The sequence below is a fragment of the Molossus molossus genome, unplaced genomic scaffold (genome assembly GCF_014108415.1).
Source record: "Molossus molossus isolate mMolMol1 unplaced genomic scaffold, mMolMol1.p scaffold_m16_p_2, whole genome shotgun sequence".
Taxonomy (NCBI): Eukaryota; Metazoa; Chordata; class Mammalia; order Chiroptera; family Molossidae; genus Molossus; species Molossus molossus.
The window spans coordinates 42081381-42090527 of record NW_023425355.1 but is presented as its reverse complement, the minus strand read 5'-3'; the positions used below and the strand labels follow the sequence as shown (position 1 = coordinate 42090527).

The following is a 9147-nucleotide window of genomic DNA, read 5'->3' as shown; positions in this document are numbered from 1 at the left end:
TATAAGTTCTGGGGTTTATCTCTCCCCCACAACACTCTCTTCTGGAAATTGTCAGTCTGTATTGCACTTCCATGTTTCTGGGACTACCCCATTCCTCAGACTGTTATGTTCATTATATTCCACAAATAAGTGAGATCATATGATACCTGTCTTTCTCTCTTTGGCTGGTTTTACAGTATAATACTTTCCAGGGTCCTCCATGTCGTCTCAAAAGATAAGAGATCTTTCTTTCTTACAGCTGCATAGTACTCCGTTGTGTATATGTACCACAGATTTTTGATCCATTCGTCTACTTGTGGACATTTGGGCTGTTTCCAGATCTTAGCTATTATAAATAGTGCTGCTACAAACATGGGGGTACATATATTCTTTCTGATTGGTTTCAGGCTTCTTAGGGTATATTCCTAGAAGTGGGATCACTGGGTAAAATGAAAGTTCAATTTTTAATTTTTTGAGATAACACCATATTGTATTCCATAGTGGCTGCACCAGTCTGCATTCCCACCAGCAGTGTACTAGAGTCCCCTTTTCTCCACACCCTCGCCAACACTAGTTGTTTGATGATTTGTTGATGGCGGCCAATTTGAGAGGTATTAGGTGATACCTCATTGTTGTCTTAATTTCCATCTATATGATGATTAGTGATGTTGAGCATTATTTCATATGTTTTTACCATTTGTAAGTCCGGTTTGAAGAGGTGTCTATTTACTTCCTCTGTCCATTTTTTAATTGACTTCTTTGTCTTCCTTTTGTGGAGTTGTATGAGCACTCTCTATATATATTGGAAATTAACCCCTTATCTGATATATCATTGGTAATTATGCTCTCCCATACAGTGTGTAACCTTTCCAGTTTGATGATTTTATCTTTCGCTGTGCAGAAGCTTTTTAGTTTGATGTAGTCCCATGTGTTCCTTTTCTCCTTTGTTTCTATTGCCTTAGGTGATATATCACTGAAAATTCTGCTGCGTATGATGTCTGAAATTTTGTTTCCTACAGTTTCTTCTAGGATTTTAATGGATTCATGAGTTACATTAAAGTCTTTTATCCATTTTGAGTTTATTCTTCTGTAGGGTATAAGTTGATGGCCTAGTTTCAGTTTTCAGCATGTAGCTGTCCAATTTTCCCAATACCATTTTTAAAGAGGCTGTCCTAACTGCACTGTGTACTCTTGCCACCTTTGTCAAATATTAATTGAGCATTTTGCCCTGGGTCCATTTCTGGGTTCTCTGTTCTGTTCCACTGGTCTGTATGCCTGTTCTTGTGCCAGTACCAGGCTGTTTTGATTACAGTGGCTTTGTAGTAACCTGAATTCTGGTAATGTGATCCCTCCAACTTTGTTATTCTTTTCAAGAGTGCTGTGGCTATTGGAGGTCTTTTTTGGTTCCATATGAACTTTTGAAGTAATTGTTCTAATTCTGTGAAGTATGCCATTGTATTTAATGAGAATGGCATTGAATCTACAGATTGTTTTGGGTAATATGGACATTTTAATGATGCTAATTCTTCCAATCCATGAACAGGGTATGTCCTTCCACTTTTTTGTATCTTCCTCTATTTCTTTTTTCAATGACCATTAGTTTTCTGCGAATAGGTCCATTATTTCTTTGGTTAAGTTTATTCCTAGGTATCTTAATTTTTTTGCCACAATGGTAAATGGGATTGTTTTCATAGTTTCTATTTCTGTGAGTTCATCATTGCTCTATAAGAATGCCATCGATTTCTTGACGTTTTTTGTATCCTGCTACATTTCCAAATTCATTTATTAAGTCTAGTGCATTTTTGATGGATTCCTTGGGGTTTTCTATATATAGTATCATGTCATCTGCAAATAATGACTCCTTTCCAATTTGGATCCCTTTTATGTTTTCTTCCTGTCTGATTGCTGTGGCTAAGACTTCTAGTACTACGTTAAATAAGAGTGGCGGAAGTGGGCATCCTTGCCTTGTTCCTGTTCTTAAGGAAAATGCTTTTAGTTTTTGCCCATTGAGTATGATGTTGGCTGTAGGTCTTTCATATATGGCCTTTATTATGTCGACATATGATCCCTCTATTCCCACATTGCTGATCATTTTGATCAGAAATGAAGGCTGGGTTTTGTCAAAGGCTTTTTCGGCATCTATTAATATGATCGTGAGGTTTTTATTCTTCATTTTATTTATGTGGTGTATCAGTTTATTGATTTGCAAATATTGTACCAAACTTGCATCCCTGGGATGAACCCCAATTTGCCATGGTGGATAATATTTTTGGTGTATTGCTGAATCCAATTTGCTAGTATTTTGTCCAGGATTTTGGCATCTATGTTCATCAGAGATGTTGGCGTGTAGTTTTCTTTCTTTGTATTGTCCTTATTTAGTTTTGGAATTAGAATTAGGTTACCTTCATAAAATGAGTTTGGAAGTCTTCTTCTTCTTGAATTTTTTTAAATAGTTTTAGGAGAATGGGTGTTAGTTCTTATTTGAATGTTCGCTAAAATTCCCCCATGAAGCCATCCGGGCCTGGGCTTTTGTTTGCTAGGAAAATCTTGATTCCATCTTCAATTTATTCTGTTGTTATTGGTCTGTTCACGTTTTCTATTTCTATCTGGTCCAGTTTAGGGAGACTATGTGTTTCTAGAAATTTGCCCATTTTGCTTAGATTGTCGAATTTTTTGCCATATAATTGTTCATAATAGTTGTTAATGATCTTTTGTATTTCTGTGGTGTCAGTTGTTACTTCTCTTCTTTCATTTCTGATTTTGTGTATTTGGGTTCTCTCTCTTTGTTTCTTGGTGAATCTAGCTAAGGGTCCATCAATCTTTTTTATCTTTTCGAAAAATCAGCTCTTTGTTTCATTGATCCTTTGAATTGTTTTGTTTTGTTTTTTGTCTCTTTGTCATTTATTTCTGCCCCGATCTTTACTATTTCCTTCCTTCTACTTGCTCTGGGGTTTTCTTTTTGTTTGCTCTCTAGTTTTTTAAGTTGTGTGGTTAAATAGTCTATTAGAGATTTTTCTTATTTTTTGAGGTAGGCCTGTAGTGCTATGAACTTCCCTCTCAGAACTGCTTTTGCTGCATCCCATAGATTTTGTGTTGTGTCGTCATTTTCATTGTTTTCTAGGAAGTTTTTAATTTCTTCCTTGATCTCCTTGGTAACCCATTCATTGTTTAATAACATGCTATTTAGCTTCCATGAGTCATATGTCTCGGTATGTTCTTCTGGCAATTGATTTCTAGTTTCAAGCCATTGTGATCTGAGAAGATGCTTGATATGATTTCAGTCTTCTTGTACTTGTAGAGACTTAGTTTGTGCCCTGACATGTGGTCTATCTTTGAGAATGTCCCATGTGCACTTGAGAAGAATGTGAGTTCTGTAGTTTTGGGGTATAATTCTCTGTAGATATCTATTAAATCCATTTGTTCTAGTGCTTCATTTAGAGTCTCTGATTCCTTGCTAATTTTTTGTCTAGAGGATCTATCCAGTGATGTCAGCGGGGTGTTGATGTCCCCTGCTATGATTGTATTGCTATCGATTTCTCCTTTGAAGTCCTCCAGAAGATTGTTAATATATTTTGTTGCTCCTATATTGTATGCCTATATATTTATCAAGGTTATATCTGCCTGTTGGATAGATCCTTTCAGTATTATGTAGTGGCCTTCTTTGTCTCTTATTATGGCCTTCATTTTGAAATCTATTTTATCAGATATGAGTGTTGCTACCCCATCTCTTTTTTTCCTTTCCATTTGCTTGGAAGATTTTTTTCCATCCCTTCACTTTCAACCTATGTGAGACTTTTTTTGTGAGATGGTTCTCTTGTAAACAACATATAAATGAGTCATGCTTTCTTATCCAATCAGCTACCGTGTGTCTTTTTATGGGAGCATTCAGTCTATTTACATTTAAGGTGTTTATTGATATGTACTTATTTATTGCCATTTTTATTTAGTGTGTTTCTATGTTTCTTCCCATTTCTCCTGCCAATTACAGAAGTCCTTTTAACATTTCTTGCAGCATTGGGTTGGTGCTAATGTATTCCCTTCGACTTTTTTTGTTTGAGAAGCTTTTTATTTGTCATTCTATTTTGAATGATAGCCTTGCTTGGTAGAGTAGTCTTGGATTCAGATTCTTTTTTAAACTTGATTATTTCATGCAATTCCCTTTTGGCCTGTAGTGTTTCTGTTGAGAACTCATATGAGAGCCTTTGGTTGTTTCTTTGTAGTTTACTTGTTGCTTCTTTCCTGCTGCTTTTAGTATTCTCTCTTTGTCTTTAATTTTTTGGCATTTTAATTACTATTTGTCTTGCTGTGGGCCTGTTTGTGTTCTTACTTGGGGCTCTCTGTGCTTCTTGAACTTGAATGCCTTGTTCCTTCATCAAATTAGGAAAGGTTTCTGTCATTTTTTAAAAAAATATATTCTCTAACCCTTACCTATTTTTTTCCTCTTCAGGGACTCCTATGATGCAAATGTTATTACCTATCAAAATGTGGAATGCTTCACAAATTTTTGTGTCATTTTTATGAAGGAGCCATGCTACCTTTCTCTGTATGGTTCTGATTTTAGTGTATGTGCTGCCGAAGCAAGCAGTACTCGGTGTCTTCTTATCAGAGCATTCAAACCATTCACATTTAAGGTGATAATTGATATGTTCTTATTTATTGTCATTTTTGTTTAGTGTGGTTATATTTTTCTTTCTATTTTTTCTACTAATTACATCATACAGCAGTCCTTTCAGCATATCTCACAGAGCTGTTTTGGTGTTAATGTATTTTCTTAGCTTTGTTTTTGTTTTTTTTTATTATTTTGTTTGTTTGTTTGTTTGTTTGTTTTGTTCTTGAAGCTCTTTATTTGGCCTTCTATTTTGAATGATAGCCTTGCTGGGTAGAATAGTCTTGAATAAAGATCTTTGTTTTTCATGACCTTGATTACTTCATGCCACTCCCTTCTGGCCTGTAGTGTTTCTGTTTAGAACTCAGCTGAAAGCCTTATAAGGTTTCCTTTGTAGGTAACCTGTTGCTTATCTCTTGCTGCCTTTAGGATTCTCTCTTTGTCTTTAATTTTTGGCATTTTAATTACTGTGTGTCTTGGTGTGGGCCTGTTTGCATTCTTCTTACTTGGTGCTCTCTGTCTTTTTTGAACTTGAATGCCTTCTTCCTTAACTATGCTAGGAAAGTTTTCTGTCACTATTTCTTCAAATATATTCTTTAACTCTTGCCCATTTTCTTCCTCTTTGGAGACTCCTATGATACGAATGCTACTATATTTCCGGTTGACCTATATTTCTCTTAAGCAATCTTCCTGTTATTTAATTGTTTGTTTGTTTTTTATTGGTTTTCTGATTGGTTGTTTTTTTCTACCCTATCTTCTAAGTCACTAATCTGGTCCTCAGCTTTTTGTACTCTGCTTATTATTTCTTCCAAAGTGTTCTTAATTTTTGCTATGTCATTCTACATTTCCACTTGTTTGGTTTTCAATATTTCTATATGTTTACTCATGGTACTGACGTTTTTACTCATGCTGTTGAGCTTTCTCAAGATCATCGCTCCGAACCCTAACTCTGATAATTTGCTTAAGTGGATTTCATTTATCTTATCTTTGATAGATTTCTCTTGTTCTTTCATTTGGGATTTGTTTCTTTATTTCACCATTTTGGCTATTTTAGTGGATTTTGGAGCCTGCCAAATTTCCCAGTGGGTGTTGTTGTTCTGCTCTTTTTGGCCCCCTCTCCTGTGTTTGGATGAGCTTGGGTGGGCCCATGTTAAACACCATTGTCAAGTCTTACTTTTCTGTGTAGATTGGTAGTCCCAGGAATCGTTCAGTTATCCTCTAGCTTTTTATTGGAGGTTAGTAGTCTCAGTTACCCAGTGCCTTGGAATGTAGCCCTGGTGTTCTGCATAAGAGAATTTCCAGAGTATGGGATAAATGCTGGTTGTTAATGGGCCTCTATATTTGTTTTTTTGTTTTTTGCCTCATCTGGGAAAGTTTGAATCTTTGAGTGGGAGACTTCTGCTTTTACCCACAGCTCTGAGAAGGAACACACTGGACACTGTCCTTTGTGGCCCCAACTCAACAAAAACTCTAAGTGTTCCCCACATAGTTCCAGCCCAGTCTGCCCTTTCTTGGCTGTAGTCCCATGTCAGTGGATGTGGCTATTTTAAAACCCTGTCCCAGCTCTCTATGCTGAGGAGCTGGCTTGGTCATTATTCCCCAAGGGCTCTGCTCACAGCTAAGACTGCTGCTGTCCTCGGGGTTCCAGCCTGCTATCTTTGCATGCCTCCGCAGATCCTACCAGTGTCCCTGGTAATATGGTCTTGTGCTGCTGCTTTTCTGTTGCTTTTTATCTGAGGATTTGTCTTTATTTTAGTGGTAATACCCATTTGGTCCTGGGAGATTGTCTGTGTAGCTTCTATTAACTCTGCCTCTGTTATCACATCCTTTATGCCTATCTTGTGTGCAGCTGGGTTGCACAGGCCTCTCTGGTGCCCCTGCACCTGCATTTTTCACAGGTAACTGGATCTTACAGTCCATTTTTGGACCCGTTTTTATGCCTATCTTATGAACTGCTGTGTTTCACAGGCCTCTGTGGTGATTCAACACCCCACAGGTCCCACAGGTGACTGGATGGCACAGTCCCTGGTTGGTCACACTGGCCTCTCTGGTGCTTCAGCACCCCATGGGTACCATGGGTAACTGGATCACACTTTTTTTTGCTGGATTGTACCAGCCTCTGTGTTGCCCCTGCACCCTGAAATTCCTTTGGCGGGCAGCTGGATTGCCCCAGTTTCTCTTGGGCTCAGGCTTCTCACTGATCTTGTGAACTGCTGGACCTCACAGGCCTCTGTGGAGCCCCAGGTCCCACAGCTGGCAGCTGAAGAGTGCTTCTGCCCTGTGGGGCTCAACTCCTACTCAGCTTTTACTGTAGTTTTTGGAAATGGGTCTCAACTGCTGGTTTCTGCTTCTATTGTCTGGGGATGGATATCTGTTCCCCAGCCTTTATTGACTCTGATCTGACTGCTACTATGGGGGATGGTGCTGGGCTCCTGGTTGTCTGAAGCTTCCATGATCGGCACCTTGAGAGCTCCACTACTGTGCACTGGTCTGTGTTGACACAGAGTGTCCACTGCTCTGATGGTGCCAGCTGCACTGGTGGGCTCAGGTTGCTGGGCCCCATCTTCTCACACTGCCTCCTCCCAGGGAATACCCGGGATCTTCCAAAATGGTGAGACCTCCCCACAGCACATGGAAAAGTGCCCTGAAGAGCAGCTTACCATGGTAGCCAGTTGCTCCCATCCACAGCACAGGAACCTTCTGCTCCGTGGCTTTGCTCTGCACGAGTTTTATGGTTCACCCCCACATCCACTCACACTCTCTCACACACAAGCTCATTCTCTCACACAGTCACTTTCCCTTTGGTTCTGCCAGCCACCATCTTCTTAGCTTCTTTTTCGTTGAAATGTATTTTAAAAGCACTTAAATATAATAGTCATATAATGGTTTATTACAATAAATTTTTTCCATTAAATTTTTTCATTTTTTTATTATTTTTCCAGCCATCTTTTTAATATGTATGAAGAGTCAACAAAGAACGCAAAAAATTAAATATGAATTAGCTCTCTTCACTTTTTCTGATGGGTTTCTGTTTTGATGAGCAACCATGGTCCTGGAGAAAAATGTATTATTAACACTAAAAACAAAAACAAAATTTACTCCACTAACTGATTTTTCCCAGCTTTCTACTCAGGTTAGACAATAAGTTTATTACAACCCAGAGAGAAATACCTCATATAGATGTATAAAGTAAACATGGTGGTCTACTCTTATATTTCTTAAGAAAGTAGACATCTAAACTTATAAGTCACCAATTATTAGTGAATAATTTACAATATTTCCAGGGCTCTGGCTTGTATACAAGTATTTTTATTGCCTCAGGTGACTGGCATAAATATTTATGGTTGATTCCTTTATGGGGGACTGTTTAACACAGTTTTTTCTCATTCTTTTAAAATTTTAAAAACGATTTTAGAGAAAGATGAAGAGGGAGAGAGAGATAGAAACACTGATGAGTGAGAACATCAATTGGCCACCTCCCGCATGCCCACCAACCTGGTCATTTGCCCTGACTCGGAATCAAACTTGTAACTTCTTGGTGCATGGATCCATGCTCAACCACTGAGTAACATCAGCCAGTTTAATTTGACACATTCTGAGAAAAATAGGTGAATATGGAATCATTCTCTTAAAGAAGCATATGTCTTGACAGAATCAGATTTCTAAGTCCAGCACATGATTTGACATTCTTTATACAACCTTAAGCAATAGGCCTATACTTGTGCATAAACATTCTAAGAAATAATTAATTTTACTATTAAAAACTTTTAATTTAAAAATATGGTGGCAGGTAGGACTGGAAGGAGGTTGAGTGTGTGAGAGAATGAATTAGTGTATGAGAGAGTGTGAGTGAACATGAAGGTAGATGACCAAACTTGTGCAGTGCAGAGATGTGAAGCAGAAGGTTTCTGTGCTGTGGACAGGAGCAGCTGGCTAGCTTGGTAACCTGTTCTCCAGGGCACATCTTCCTGTGCCACAGGGAGGTCCCACCATTTTGGTAAATCCTGGGTCTTCCCTGGGAGGAGACAGTGGGAGTGGATAGTGCCCAGGACCCTAGGCACACCAGTGCACCTGGCACCATTGGACTAGTGGACACCCTGTGTCAACACTGAACAGTGCACAGTAGTGGAGTTGCCAAGGTGCCCACTGTAGAAGCCAGAGAAGGCCTGGATCCCAGCACTGTCCCCCATAGTAGCAGCCCAATCAGAGTTGAGATATATCCCCAGCAACAGAGACTGGGGAGGAGACATCTATCCCAAGACAACAGAAGCACAGACTCGCAGCTGAGACTCATCCCCAAAAACTACAGAAAAGGCTGCGGAGAAGTTGAGCCCCAGGGGCAGCAGCACTCCCCAGCCACCAGCAGTGGGACATGGGGCTCCACAGAGGCCTGTGCGACACAACAGGCCACAAGAGTGGTGGGAAACCAGAGCCCCAGATGAACTGGTGTAATCCAGCTGCCTGCCTTTGGGACTTGCAGGGTGTGGGAGCACCAGAGAGGCCTGTGCAACTGAGCTGCTCACAAGATAGGCTTAAAGCCAGTTTTCCAAAGGGACTGTGAA

At 39.4% G+C, this 9147-nt stretch overlaps 1 non-coding gene across 1 annotated transcript; it reads right to left on the bottom strand.

Moving 5' to 3' along the window:
- Nucleotides 1-4457: 4457 nt before the first annotated feature.
- Nucleotides 4458-4560, bottom strand: LOC118636798. Its single transcript, XR_004960779.1, has one exon. It is a non-coding gene; the product is annotated as a U6 spliceosomal RNA (small nuclear RNA).
- Between the last annotated feature and the right edge of the window lie 4587 nt (nt 4561-9147).